General features: G+C 47.7%; 1 protein-coding gene across 1 annotated transcript in view; it reads right to left on the reverse strand.

Moving 5' to 3' along the window:
- LOC144942353 (uncharacterized) overlaps positions 1–15,055 on the reverse strand; it is a 273,147-nt gene that overhangs the window by 162,058 nt on the left and 96,034 nt on the right. The gene's annotated exons all lie outside the window — the stretch shown is intronic.

Below are 15,055 nucleotides of genomic sequence, written 5' to 3' on the forward strand. Positions count from 1 at the left end.
GGGGGTGGGGTGGGGGGTGTGTGGGATGGTGGGGGGGTGTGTGGGGTGGGGGGTGTGGGGATGTGTGGGGTGGGGGGTGTGTGGGGTGTGGGGTGGATGATGGTGTGGGGTGGTGTGGGGTGGGTGATGGTGTGTGGGGTGGGGGGTAGGGGGGTGTGGGGTGGGGGTTACTATCAGCGATAGTCGATGCTGGAATCAGATTTGAAGGCAGCATCGAGAATTCCTGCTCGCCCACCCGGGAAAAAATAGCGGGGGGGGGGGGGGGTGAGGTCAGGGACCCCCCCCCATCCCCCCCCTCTCTCTCTCGCTGCCACGTGGATCCATCCTCTCGCCATGTCACCTTCACCCACCCACCTCGATTCACCCCCACTACCTTCCACAGGCTGCTGCTGCTGCTGAGAGCGAGCGAGCGAGCCAACATCGGCGTCGCTTATGAGGCAGGCAGGGAGGCAGGCAGGGAGGGACGAGGCCATGGGCTTATTCCCCGGCTTACACCCAAGTGCCCAGTGTGAAATGTTATCGCTTTCTGAGAATTTGCAACAACGGCGCGAGCAATGCGCCCTCCGGGGGAGCTCTTGAGACCACCTGGAGAAGATTCTGGGCACGCGGTGACGACGATGGCGAGCAAGTGAAGGACCCTTTGACTCTTTGAAGCTATTAACATCACATTTTTATAATGTATTATTTTTCGATTTAAAGCTTCTTTCGTGACTGCAGGGATTCATCTTCTTGGTTCTTTCGGTAAAATCACGTAGAAGGGAAGTAATAAAATAATAAAAATAAAACATGATAAAATAATTCTCACGACGTTTCGGCCACAACGCTAGCAGCCGTCTTTAGGTGAAAACCAGGTCTGTGGCCGAAACGTCGTGAGAATTATTTTATTATGTTTTATTTTTATTATTTTATTACTTCCCTTCTACGTGACTTTACCGAAAGAACCAAGAAAATGTATTATTTATCCGTTCTTTTTTTTCCATAAAAAACGATCGTCCCATGTAAGCGTTAATATTGTTTTCGAAGCACCCTGTTTTATAAAACACAACAAGTCGTCAATTGTATTCGGCTGCTGCTGCGGTAAATGTGCACATGATGATCCACTTCATTGAGCTATCATTTGAGATGACCAGGTCGCTTCTGCCAAGAACAAAAAAAAGATCGCTATTGTAAAGCTTCAGTCGATCTTGTCCTGGTAAAATAAAAACAACAGTTGAGTTTAATTGGCTGGAGAGAGAAAGAAAAATAAATATATCTTAAAATAAAAACTCCCAAATGTGACAGGGGCAAGACTCAGCGTGGCTCTGCCGCACACATCAGCAAATTATTACAATTGCAGCGATCACAATATTATGATGATGAGGATAATGATTCTTATTAAGTGTGGGATCACGACTCGAGCCAACAGAAGCTGATTGGATGAGTTTCGTTGTCACTTTTCACCCCGCACCTCCGATTAGCGCCGTCGGCTACGTACGGTGCGAAAGAAGTTCCACGTACATACATGAGAAACACGATGATGACGATGATGATGGTGGTCGAATTCATTAGTGGAGGGGGGAGGGGTGATCCCCCATCTCACCCCCTCTTTACCTCCCCCCGCCCCTCCACCCACGGCCCCCACCCCCCACCCCCTTGATATACAGGAGGTCGTGGGTTCGATCCCGACCCTGACGCCTGCTGCTGTATATTTGGAGTTTGCGTGTCTCTCTCTCAGCATCATCATCACGGTGGCTAGGAGATGTTGACTACCTCGCCTGGTGTACAGGAGGTCGTGGGTTCGATCCCGACCCTGACCATGCCTGTTGCAGTATATTTGTAGTTTTTAGTCGGCACTTTGCTTCGTTCATCATTTCGTTTTTGTTTTAATGCTTTGCTTCATGTAACCCCCCCCCTCCCCTCTCTCTCCGTTGGTGGCTGTTGTCTGCGCGTCCTCTGGTTTCTCCCTCCACATTTAGAATCAACATCACGCGTTTAAGAGTGTTTGTGTACGTGTGTTGAACTTATTTCGCATTTGGCTGCGATACATTTCCGCTTGATGAGCCATTTTATTTGGCGATCATTTGCGGCACGGTCGCCTCTGAAAACTAGCGATGCTGCTCAGGGGGCTTTACCTGGTAAAATAAAATAAAAATAAAATACTTTCGTATACGGTTTAAATGTGAAGGTCAAGTCAAGTTCATGTGCGAATATGTGTTTCCCTTTTTTCTGGCAACAAAACAGTTGTTAAGATGTTAAAACACCAAACTGAAAACCTTTTGCAAGGAATCATGTCTACATTAACCACAACCCTTGTGGTCAGAATGCAAACAAAAAAGATGCTCTGATAATATTTGCATTGTCCTTGAAACTGATTAGTCCACACCAAAGACAGCTTTCTTTCGAGCCTAGTCTCAAACGGTGTTCAAAAAGAAAGCTGTCTCTGGTGTGTGGCCCAATCAGTTTCAAGGACAATGCAAATATTATCAGAGTATATATTTTTTTGTCTGCATCCTGACCACAAGTATCGTGGTTAATGCACACACGATTCCTCGCAAAAGGTTTCAGTTTGGTGTTTTAACATCTTAACACAGCTGTTTGTTTCCAGAAAAAAAGGCGAAAACCTCTTCTCATATTTTGGTACTGGCAAAGGAGGTCCCACGATCAAGTTAATGTTGTTTAAACAACACGAGGCGAGAGCTGAACATAGATGAGCAAAGGCTCATTAGCAAGAGTGGCCTGGGATTGAATGAGTGACCTGTGTGTGTGTGTCGCCATGTATAAATGTTGAGCCTCTTTCGCATCGTACGTAGCCAACCGTGTTCATCGGAGGTGCGGATTGAAATGGTCACGTGGATTGCAATGATCACGTGGTGGTTGCAATAGCAGACCGCTGTTTCGCGTTCTGCACGATCCTGCTCCCTGCTGTCGACCTGCCTGCTAGCAAAGACTTTGATGATGCCCCCCCCGCCCCCAAATCTCTCCGTTTTTTTCCGCCCTCCACATTTAGTCATCAATATCACGCACGAATTTCCACGGGTTAATGAGAAGCCACTTGGCTGAGCGGCTCTCATCACGTGTGTGGGCAGGGTCGCTTCTGAAAGCAAGCTGTTGTGTAGCTCAGTGGGGCCTTATACGTCGTAGTTGGGGCGCCCACGAGATGTTAACTACCTCGCCTGGTACACGGGATGTCGTGGGTTCGATCCCGACCCTGGCGCCTGCTGCTGTATATTTGGAGTTTGCGTGTCTCTCTCTCTCATCATCATCATCACCACGGTGGATAGGAGATGTTAACTACCTCGCCTGGTACACAGGAGGTCGTGGGTTCGATCCCGACTCTGACGCCTGCTGCTGTATATTTGGAGTTTGCGTGTCTCTCTCATCATCATCATCACGGTGGCTAGGAGATGTTAACTACCTCGCCTGGTACACGGGATGTCGTGGGTTCGATCCCGACCCTGACGCCTGCTGCTGTATATTTGTAGTTTGCGTGTCTCTCTCTCATCATCATCACGGTGGCTAGGAGATGTTAACTACCTCGCCTGGTACACGGGATGGCGTGGGTTCGATCCCGACCCCTGAGTTTGGAGTTTGGATGTTTCTCTCTCTCGCCGTGCTCGTGTGGATTTTTCTCCGCTCTACATTTTCGAATCAACATCACGCGTTTAGAGTGTTTGGCTACGGTAGATTTCCACGTAAATAAGCCACTTTCGTTGAGCTTATCATTCGCGATCGCCAGGTTCGCTTCTGAAAAAGAGCTCCTAGTGTCATGTGAAAAACATTGTTCATGGTTCTTTCGGTAAAGTCACGTAGAAGGGAAATAATAAAATATAAAACAACAAAAATTCTCACGAAGTTTCGACTGCAACACAAGCAATCATCATCAGGTGCTGTGGATTTCACACCTGATGATGATTGCTTGTGCTGCAGTCGAAACGTCGTGAGCATTTTTGTTGTTTTATATTTTCTTATTTTATTATTTCCCTTCTACGTGACTTTACCGAAAGAACCAAGAAAACGAATCCCTGCAGTCACGAAAGCTTTAAATAAAAATAAATAAATACACATTTTTGTAATCGCCTGCTCCCCCATCCCATTTCACTCTCTGTCACCATCACCGCGCGGACCACCCCCCGCCCCCGACGCCCCCCCCCCCCCCCCCCCACAAGCCCCCCTTAAACCAACATTTTAAAAAAATCTCAACGAGTGCGCTGATTTTTCCTGCAGGACCACTCACGCTACAACCTCGAGGATAGAAATCAAAATCATAGCACGGCAACAGACAAGCCGGCTCGCAGCCTCCACCCGCTGGGCAGTGACGGGCCCAATTCTCATCATCAACCAGGGCGAGCGCGGGGGGTGGGGGGGTTCTATCCACTGGTGGATGGAGGGAGGGCGTTTCCACACCGCGTCGGTCATGGTGGGGTGGGGGGGGGGAGATGGGGGGGGGGGATGGGCTGTTCCAAGACCATACTTCACCCCGCTAATCAATGGGGGTAAAGTTATGGAGTAGTAATGTTGGCATTATGAGACATCTCCTTTACCAGTGGCAAAAATATAGTGATAGGTTTTTACCCTTTCAACTGGTACGCCTTTTGGCGTCATCTGGTCCAACACCATGTGAGACTAGGCTCTAAGAAAAGCTGTCTCGGGTGTGGACCAATCAACTTCAAGGACAGTGCATATCATTATCATCATCAGAGTTGTTTCTTTTTTGTTTGCATTTTGACTGCTCGTGTTGTGGTTATTGTAAACATGATGCCTTGTATAAAGGTGTCAGTTTTTGTACCAGTTGAAAGGATAAAAACCTATCACTATAATGTTGGCATGTTTAGCCACAGCTATGCGTGGCTAATGCACACTCGATGTCCTGCAAAAGGTGTGTGTGTGTGTCGTCTACTTGGTAGTGTGGTGGTGAGCGCTACGCTGCGCTACGAACCCAGGGACCCGAGTTCGATATCCCGCTCACGGTCAACACCAGTGACGATTATCCGAACCGGTCCTGGGCATCCCCTAGGTCGACTCAGCCTCAAATTAGTAGCTGTTTGCGGTGTGTAAACATCGTCACATGGGGAGACAAATGCGGCCGGGCGTGGTGCTGCCCCCCCCCCCCACCTCCTCGTATATCGTGTCGGCCTTCATCGGTGATAATCGCTCACAACACTTGCCCCGACAGTCTGTCAAGGCCACACGGAGGGGCATCTTTGTCTTGTGCGATGAAAAAAAAAGGGTCATTGCCGGAATACGTCGCGGACATTTTCTACATACAGGGTGCTTCGAATAAGTAAAACCCGTAAAAACAAAGTTTTTCACTATAAATCCTTTATATGCGTGGCAGCGAACTTAATATAAAGGATTTAAAAATATATTCGCCTGTGGAGGACGCGGGGATCGATCCCGCGACCTTTGGCATGGGAAGCGAGGGCGCTACCAACTGCGCTACTCCGCCACGGCCTGTGGAGGGGTTACGCTCTGGGCTCTTACACTCTGACGTTCAGCCAAAGCCATGAATGAGTTCTATTTGAATATATGTAAAATAATTTTTTTTTGCCTAAAAAGTGTAAAATTTTGGGAATTTTTTTTCACGAACATTAATTGTCTAGCACAACGAGTCTGTGTGGAAAATGTCAGCTCGATTGGATCACGGGAAGTGGGTTAAAAAACGACCGAAATATTTGCACGGTCGTAAGCAAGCAAGCAAGCACGCAAGCAAGCAAGCACGCACGCACGCAAGCAAGCAAGCGAACTTAATATAAAGGATTAAAAAAAAACGTTAACACTTACATGGGGCGATCGTTTTTACTGGAAAAAGAAACGGATAACATTACACCGTAACTTGATAACAAATGTGACGTCTAATAGCTTCAACAAGTCAAAGGGGTCTCCCACGTGTTCGCCATCGTTGTCAACGCGTGCCCGAAATCTTCTCCAGGTGGTCTCAAGAGCCCGGAGGGCGAGTTGCTCGTGTGCGTTGTTGCAAATTCTCAGAAGTGTTTACGTTCGTTTTTTTAAGCACCTGCATTCATTTATTTCCTTTTCGATTATCGTTATGGGACAACGTGCGCGTTCGCAGAGGCCAGCCGCAGAGATTGGGGTAAAGGTTTGACTCGGCTGTGAGGTTCTAATCGGCGTTTGTATTCAGGGTAGGGGCATAAGGCTCACTCGGATTTGGGGTTATACTTCAACGAAATCCTCCATCCAAGTATTTGGCGGTGACGCCGCCGCTGCCGCTGCTGCTGCTGCTTCGTTTGCAGTGGTGCACAATCAGCCGCCAAGATTTATCCACTGCTATATGAACGACTCCCCCCACCCTCTCCCCAAAGCCATCGCCGTCACTCACGCAGCCTTGCAATGGTACGATAAAAATTAACCCGTAAAAACAAAGTTTTTCACTATAAATTCTTTATATGCGTGGCGGCTAGAGTCCTCTCGTCCTCTGGCTTGAGATGGCTGTCACCTATGGGTCAGATGATTGCCTGCCACCATTAAGCAATTGGTAATTAAATATCTTTTTTTTCCTAAAAAGTGTAAAATTTTGGAAAAATACTTTTTCACGAAAATGTATTGTCACGCACAACGAGTCTGTGTGCAAAATGTCAGCTCGATTGGATCACGGGAAGTGGGTTAAAAAACGACCGAAAGATGTACACGGTCGTAAGCGCGCAAGCAAGCAAGCAAGTGAACTTAATATAAAGGATTTAAAAAAGGATTTAAAAAAATAAAATGGACGCATGCACGTGCCTTATGCACCACTCAAAATAACCGTTTGTATCGAACCAGCGTTCAAGAGGGGTGTCCTTGCCTGTGCGATCGGAAGATCGCTAGCATCGATCCAGGCCAGACTGTCACTCTGCCGATGAGACGCTACGTGTCGAAACCGGTCAAGGGTTTTGTTAGTTAGTTTTTTAATCGTCTTGCACCAACGCTGCTCTCCCAGAAGGCCGTGCGGCTTGATGGGTTTCGAGAGACAAATTGTTGTTGTTTTTGTTCTTTTATTTTCATTTGTGTGGAGAGACGGACACGTGAAGGAGACATTGCTACGTTTGTTTATTTTGTTTGTTATTTTATTCACCGGATAGTTCCGCAACCGCCGTCGCTTCTGAAAAATAAGTTAAAACCTTAGTGGGCGTTACCTGGTTTGAATAAAAATGTACACTTAAATTTTTTATCTTTGAAGTGATTTTGATTTAAAGCTTTCGTGACTGCAGGGATTCATCTTCTTGGTTCTTTCGGTAAAGTCACGTAGAAGGGAAATAATAAAATAATAAAAATAAAACATAATAAAATCATTCTCACGACGTTTCGGCCACAACGCAAGCAGCCGTCTTCAGGTGAAGACCAGGTCTGTCAGGGAGACAGCGTTTGAATGTTTCATTAAATGTTTCATTCAGACGCTGTCTCCCCGACAGACCTGGTCTTCACCCGAGGACGGCTGCTTGCGTTGTGGCCGAAACGTCGTGAAAATGATTTTATTATGTTTTATTTTCAGTATTTTATTATTTCCCTTCTACGTGACTTTACCGAAAGAACCAAGAAGACATTATTTTTGTCAAAATGCAACCTCTACCACCGAAGCAGAGAGGACACAAACTCGAGCCACACCTAAGCTACGGTGGTACCTGTGTGCTCTGCCTAGAAAACGTGTGCTCGTTACACTCTCTGGCACACGCGTGGTGACGGCTACTACGAGATCTGAAACCGCGTCCGTCCAGTGCTCGTCAAGCTACACCGACTCCCGGTTTGCCGAAACGAATTCCGCTGCGAGGCCGCATTTCGTTGCCCACGTAAAGTGCTCGACACAAATGAACCACCGATATAACCTCGCCGCTGATCTCGCCAGGGAGCGTAAACTGCCGTGACACGCGTAACTCCACTCGCCGTATAACAATGAGGTTTTACCCTTTCTTGCAAAACACAACAGTTGTGCCAAGATGGTTAAAGCACCAAACTGAATCAATCTTGATTTGAAGCTTTCGTGACTGCAGGAATCTATACTCGTTTGTTCTTTCGGTTAAGTCACGTAGGTTTTCTCTCTCACCTGAAGACGGTCGCTTGCGTTGCGATCGAAACGTCGTGATCTGTTATTTTGTCGACCTCCGTGACTTCACCGAAAGAACCAAAGAGTACCGAACAGAATGTTTCTTTCAAGGAATTCCTGTCTGCGTTAACCACACGCGGCACGCGTGGTGAACATGCAAACAAAAAACACGCTCTGATAATATACGATGCATTGACTTTGTAAACTGATTGGTCCACACCAGAGACAACTTTCTTTAGAGCCCAAAGTGTGAGACCAGAGGACGCCAAAAGGCGAACAGCACAAGGACGATGCCACTAACGGGGCATTCAGAGCTCGGGGCGAGCAGCAAAATTCCAGTCACCATCCTCGCAGCAGTAGCAGCGGCCGCATTTGGCTCGGCCCTCGAACAAAGAGTGTGGTGGTCACCGCATCATCATCGTCATCATCGTCATCGTCATCATCATCGTCATCATCATCACCATCGTCAACGTCATCATCACCATCATTATCACCATCGTCATCATCGTCGTCATCATCACCATCGTCATCATCATCACCATCGTCATCATCGTCGTCATCATCACCATCGTCAACGTCATCATCACCATTATTATCACCATCGTCATCATCGTCGTCATCATCATCATCGTCATCATCATCACCATCGTCATCATCGTCGTCATCATCACCATCGTCAACGTCATCATCACCATCATTATCACCATCGTCATCATCGTCGTCATCATCATCATCGTCATCATCATCACCATCGTCATCATCGTCGTCATCATCACCATCATCATTATCGTCATCATCATCATCACCATCGTCGTCATCGTCATCATCAATATTAAAATATACTAAAAACGTCCCCCCCAATAAATCGCTAATAGATAGATTTCTGTTTATATGATTACGGTTGTACTTTATTAATCCCTAATCTCTGCCATTACATGCAATGAAACAAGAAGAGCTAAAAAAGTTAAAACATAGCAACGTAATACAATACACTATTAGACATTATTGTAAAAAATAAATTAAAAGTCCATCCCATGCGTTAGTGAATTTTTTTAATATTTTAGGCAGGAAATTCGTTTTAAAATTTAGATATTTTTCTGGGGGGGACCCCAGACCCCCTAGAAGATTTGGTCCCCCCCAATGTTGACTCCATGGCTACGGACTTGTTGTATGTGGAGAGGCAGGTGTATGCACGAGCCTGAGTATCGCTCGCTGATTTACAGTGTCGCGTGTCCTCTCCACAAAGGCGCCGATGATGATTGCGTGCGACGACACCGGTGCATTGTGGGTCATCGCGATCATCACGTGTTCGTACGGTGTGATGACATCATCGCGTCGTTCTTTGTGACGTATAGGGTGCCCTTTAACCTCGGAACAAGACGGTGACCTTTTGTCTAGTCTCTCTGGCCTCAATTATTCTGTCCCGGTTGGGTGGGGGGGTCTCGGTCATGATGCTGGGTTATTTTCTTTTAACGTTTTTGGGTGATAATCCTCTGCCATTCTTATCCCAATAGGGCAAAGTCCCTAATAGCAGCACGAATATATATATACTAACCATTCATTTTTATTGGATCACTTTCATGAGAGTTATCGCTTAACCCCCCCCCCCCTCTTTCTATCCTTTTTCAAATATGACGGACAGATGGACAGACATCATCATCATCATCAAGTTCTCTACGGACAGATAGCTGGGTAGGTGTCCACTGGACATTTCGTAATATGCTTCCACTTTCCTAGAGTACCAATACGCCCAAGGGTAGTGCACCGTCTTATCACGCCATTCTCGACGGACAGACAGAGCTCATGGGATTTCCCGCATGATCTATCAACCCTAAATTAGCCACCATTACATATATATATATATATTTATTTATTTATAAAAAAACACACACACACGAACGATTCCATCTTAATAAAAAAACAAATGTTGTGGAATTCATCACCACCACCACGTCATTATCAACATCGATTGTCTCGCGTGATCTCGCCGTGTCCACACGAGGAGCACACCGGGCGCATCACGGCCTCAACGTGAAGGCAGCGGCAGCAGCTGCAGCCTCTCTGCGGCGGTGTTTGTCAGGGGGTGGGAAGAAGGGAGGGAGGGGAGGGAGGGGAGGGGAGGGAGGGGAGAGAGGGAGGAGAGGGAGGGAGGGAGGGGTGGGAGGGGAGGGAGGGGTCGGAGGGGAGGGAGGGAGGGGTGGGAGGGGAGTGAGGGAGGGGTGGGAGGGGAGGGAGGGAGGGAGGGGTCGGAGGGGAGGGAGGGAGGGGTGGGAGGGGAGGGAGGGGTGGGAGGGGAGGGAGGGAGGGGTGGGAGGGAGGGGTGGGAGAGGAGGGAGGGGAGAGAAGGAGGAGAGGGAGGGGAGGGGAGGGAGGGAGGGAGGGGAGGGAGGGAGGGAGGGGAGGGAGGGGAGGTGAGGGGAGGAGAGGGGAGGGAGGCACGCGCACGCGATTCACATTTTGCACTGCCCACGCGTGTCCAGAGGACGGCGATCGAGAGGAGACCGAGATCCAGGGCACGAGGTGTTTACACCTGACACCGAGACGTCGAGAGCACGGGCCACCCCACCAACACCCCCCCCCCCTCCCCTCCAAAGCGCGGGGCCCAGGACGGTCGACCCAATTCGCCCGTGACCTTAGGAACGGCCCCTAGATCAGTGGGCGTGGAAACTGCACGAGGCACTGTGAAAAGCAACAGTGGTGTTTTTTTTTCCTTTTTCCTAACGCTCGTCATAAATGAACGCAAAGGTTTTCCTCATCCAGTCCAACGTGGTGCTTGACGCAGTGTGGATGTCAGCGCATGGATGGAGCCATTCGTCGGCGACCTGCTGGGATGGTTCTAGATTTGAAGCATTCGTGACTGCAAGTATTCATTTTCTTAGTTTTTTTCGGTAAAGTCACGTAGGTAAAAAAAATCTAAATTAATAAAAGTAAAATAAAAATAAAATAAAAAATAAAACTTTTATTAATTTAGATTTTTTACCTACGTGACTTTACCGAAAAAACCTAAGAATATGCTGGGATGGCTTTGATTTCTCCGCCGGTGGCAGTCGGGCGACTTCTTTGATCCTCCCTATCTGTTACAGTTGTCAAATTATTCAGAATTGAACATCACAAAATGCGGACTTTTTTTTCGTTCAAAACCGCTTGAATCCGAAATATCTCAAGAACAATTAAAGACAAAACAATGGTTATCGTTTTAATTGTATTTGCTCTTTAACGCTCTATCAAACGATAAAAAAAACGCAATCTCATATTTTGAACGCTTTCTGAATGACACTACGCACAAACATGTTTATGGGGCATTTAACATCGATATTTGGGGGCATTCAAATGATCAATCTCGGATTTTCCCATATTTCCTGTTGTTTGTGTTCTTAAAGCTACCCACCTACCAAATTTCAGCTTTCTACCTTGTAGGGAAGTGCCTTGGAGGTTTTCGAGACATAGCGATGTAAGGTCTGTATTTATATAGACACGGCAACGCGACATTTCGGGAAATGCCCCCTCTTCATCACACATTGTTTGAAAAGCCCCAACAATTATTTTCTTGTTATTACGAGACTATAAAAAACGGGACCATTCCCCGAAACGTCGCCTTGTCATATCTATATTGTATATCTATGTATTGTATTTCTCTTTAAGAAGTTTAAGACATCGCAGCAGCAAGCAGCAACAACGTCACCTAATCACGGCGTCGTGTTGCAAATGCGGCTGGCGCTTCATGAGCTCTCGCCTCGCCGCAGACACCGTTGATGAGTTAATGAGTTAATTGCCCAGATCACATGTAAATACACGCGCGTCTCATCGCTCAGGCGGGAGTAGGGGGGGAGATTGCGGGGGGTGGGGGGGGGGACACTTCATTAGGCGCGTGCGCCGCACTATAAAGAACAGGACCCTGCGGGGTGGGCTGGTAGGAATAATACTTGGTACCGGTACAGGGATATCGACCGGGTATAGAGGAGTTAAAGAAAAAATTACTGTATTCTAGTGTAACGTTAATTAAAGGTGTTTGTTTTGACAAGAAACGCTGTGAGATTTAAAGACTCGTAGTCTTTCATTTCCAAACGATCACATCTGAGATTAATTGACCTTAGATGGGGAAACTCGAATGCATTTACTAGTATATTGGAGCAGATAGAGCAACTGGAAAGCATACCAGTGAACGATGTAGTGAACACGACAGAGATGTGGTGAACACGGCAGAGATGTGGTGAACACGGCAGAGATGTGGTGAACACGGCAGAGATGTGGTGAACACGGCAGAGATGTAGTGAACACGACAGAGATGTAGAGATGATAGTGAACACGACAGAGATGATAGTGAACACGACAGAGATATAGTGAACACGACAGAGATGTAGAGATGATAGTGAACACGGCAGAGATGTAGTGAACACAGCAGATGTAGTGAACACGGCAGAGATGTGGTGAACACGGCAGAGATGTGGTGAACACGGCAGAGATGTAGAGATGATAGTGAACACGACAGAGATGTAGAGATGATAGTGAACACGGCAGAGATGTAGTGAACACAGCAGATGTAGTGAACACGACAGAGATGTAGTGAACACGGTAGAACTATAAGCGAGTGAATAGCAGCAGCGACGAGGCCTCTCGCTGCCTCTGCTCTGCCGCTGCCGGGCTGCAGATTCAGCCGAGTCAGGTACCACTGCCAATATGCACAACAACAACAATAAACGTGCTGCGTTTCATCTCTGTGTTAATAAGCCTGCCGCACTAGGCCTCACGAAGCCTGCCGCACTAGGCCTCGTGCCGTGCTTTTCGTGCACAAATAAGGCGATTAAATGTATCTCGTCTCTGTGTTAATAAATGTTTCTTGTCTCTGTGTTATAAAAACGTGCTGCGTTTCAGTAAAATAATTGTTTTTAAATAAACGTGCTGCGTTTCATCTCTGTGTTAATAAGCCTGCCGCACTAGGCCTCACGAAGCCTGCCGCACTAGGCCTCGTGCCGTGCTTTTCGTGCACAAATAAGGCGATTAAATGTATCTCGTCTCTGTGTAAATAAATGTTTCTTGTCTCTGTGTTAAAAAGCGTGCAGCGTTTCAGTAACGTAATTTTTTAAATAAACGTGCTGCGTTTCAGTAAAGTAATTTTGAAGCGAAGTTTAAAGTTTTGCCGTGATGCGCCGGAAGCGACGGCCATCTTGTTTAATTCACATATCGCAGGGGGAGCGGGCGGCCATCTTGTCAGACAGGGTCATTCCAAGTGTTTGCAGTAGGGGGCGATGTTGATACACGGACGGACGGACGGACAAACGCGGACGGACGGACGGACAAACGCGGACGGACGGACAAACGCGGACGGACGGACGGACAAACGCGGACGGACGGACGGACACATTAATCTATTGGTGGTCTGGTCCACTTCGTTCCTACCAGTATAAAAGTTCACCACCGCTCCCCAAACGCACAACCACGCGCACGCTAACCAGAGCCCATTAGACCTGCCCGACAAAACACATTCCTGCGGAGGGAGCTGGTAGGAACGTTGGGTTGCTCGGTCAATGGCCAGGGTCAATGGCGGCGTGGTGTATTCCGCAAATATGCCCGACTTTGAGGGCGGGCATAAGCCGGCGTGAGTAGGTTAAACGTTGAGTTTTATAAGGGCACCACGGGGTGACTAGCCCCTCCCTACCCAGCCCCACCCCTCCCACCCCCCACCCAGCCCCACCCTCCCCACCCAGCCCCTCCCCACCCTCCCCACCCAGCCCCTCCCCACCCCTCCCTCCCCTCCCCACCCAGCCCCTCCCCACCCTCCCCTCCCCACCCAGCCCCACCCTCCCCACCCAGCCCCTCCCCACCCAGCCCCTCCCTCCTCACCCAGCCCCTCTCTGCACGACGGACGGACGCAATAATCCCCTGTGGGCTGGTGTAACCTGGAGATTCCTACCAGTATGACTCGCATCCCTATCACCGAACCGTTACTCTCCACAGCCCTTTCACGAAGCCGAGAGCGACTGAAGCCCAAATCGTTTGAACTCCGAACATTCCTACCCACCTGATATCTCACGTTCACCATTGTATCCACAGCCTCCCACCCACCCACCCAGCCCCCCGGCTTGTATCCAGATAATTGTCTCACACTCTTTGACAACGCATCTCTCTCGAATCCGTCTCACCACCCGCTTTCCGCGACCAATATTTGTCCGTAATAAAAGTATTTTGGGGGTGGGTGGGTGGGTGGGTGGGGGGGTTAGGTGGCGTAAATATCAACGTGCCAGAATAGAAGTTTATTTTTGTTAGGTTAGATCGCGTAAATATAATAAATGTGTCGTTAAAACCCGCCACCACCCGACACAGCCAACTAGTGAGGGTTGTCACGTAAACAGAACGTGGCCAATTCGTCACTAGTACAGCACTAGTATGTAGTGTATAGTGTAGTGTATAGTAGTGTAGTGTATAGTGTAGTGTATAGTAGTGTGTAGTGTAGTGTATAGTAGTGTAGTGTATAGTAGTGTATAGTGTAGTGTATAGCAGAGGTGGGACAAAGTCATTGTTATGCAAGTCCAAGTCGAGTCGCAAGTCATCAAATTCATGACTCGAGTCTGACTCGAGTCCAAGTCACATGACTCGAGTCCACATCTCATAGGTGGGACAAAGTCATTGTTATGCAAGTCCAAGTCGAGTCGCAAGTCATCAAATTCATGACTCGAGTCTGACTCGAGTCCAAGTCACATGACTCGAGTCCACACCTCTGGTGTATAGTGTAGTGTATAGTAGTGTAGTGTATAGTGTAGTGTATAGTAGTGTAGTGTAATGTAGTGTAATGTATAGTGTAGTGTATAGTAGTGTAGTGTATAGTGTAGTGTATCGTAGTGTGTAGTGTATAGTAGTGTAGTGTATAGTGTAGTGTATAGTAGTGTAGTGTGTAGTGTATAGTAGTATAGTGTATAGTGTAGTGTATAGTAGCGTAGTGTATAGTAGTGTAGTGTATAGTGTAATGTATAGTAGTGTAGTGTATAGTAGTATATAGTAGTGTATAGTGTAGTGTATAGTAGTGTAGTGTATAGTGTAATGTAT

This window comes from Lampetra fluviatilis, chromosome 27 (assembly GCF_964198595.1).
Source record: "Lampetra fluviatilis chromosome 27, kcLamFluv1.1, whole genome shotgun sequence".
Classification (NCBI taxonomy): Eukaryota; Metazoa; Chordata; class Hyperoartia; order Petromyzontiformes; family Petromyzontidae; genus Lampetra; species Lampetra fluviatilis.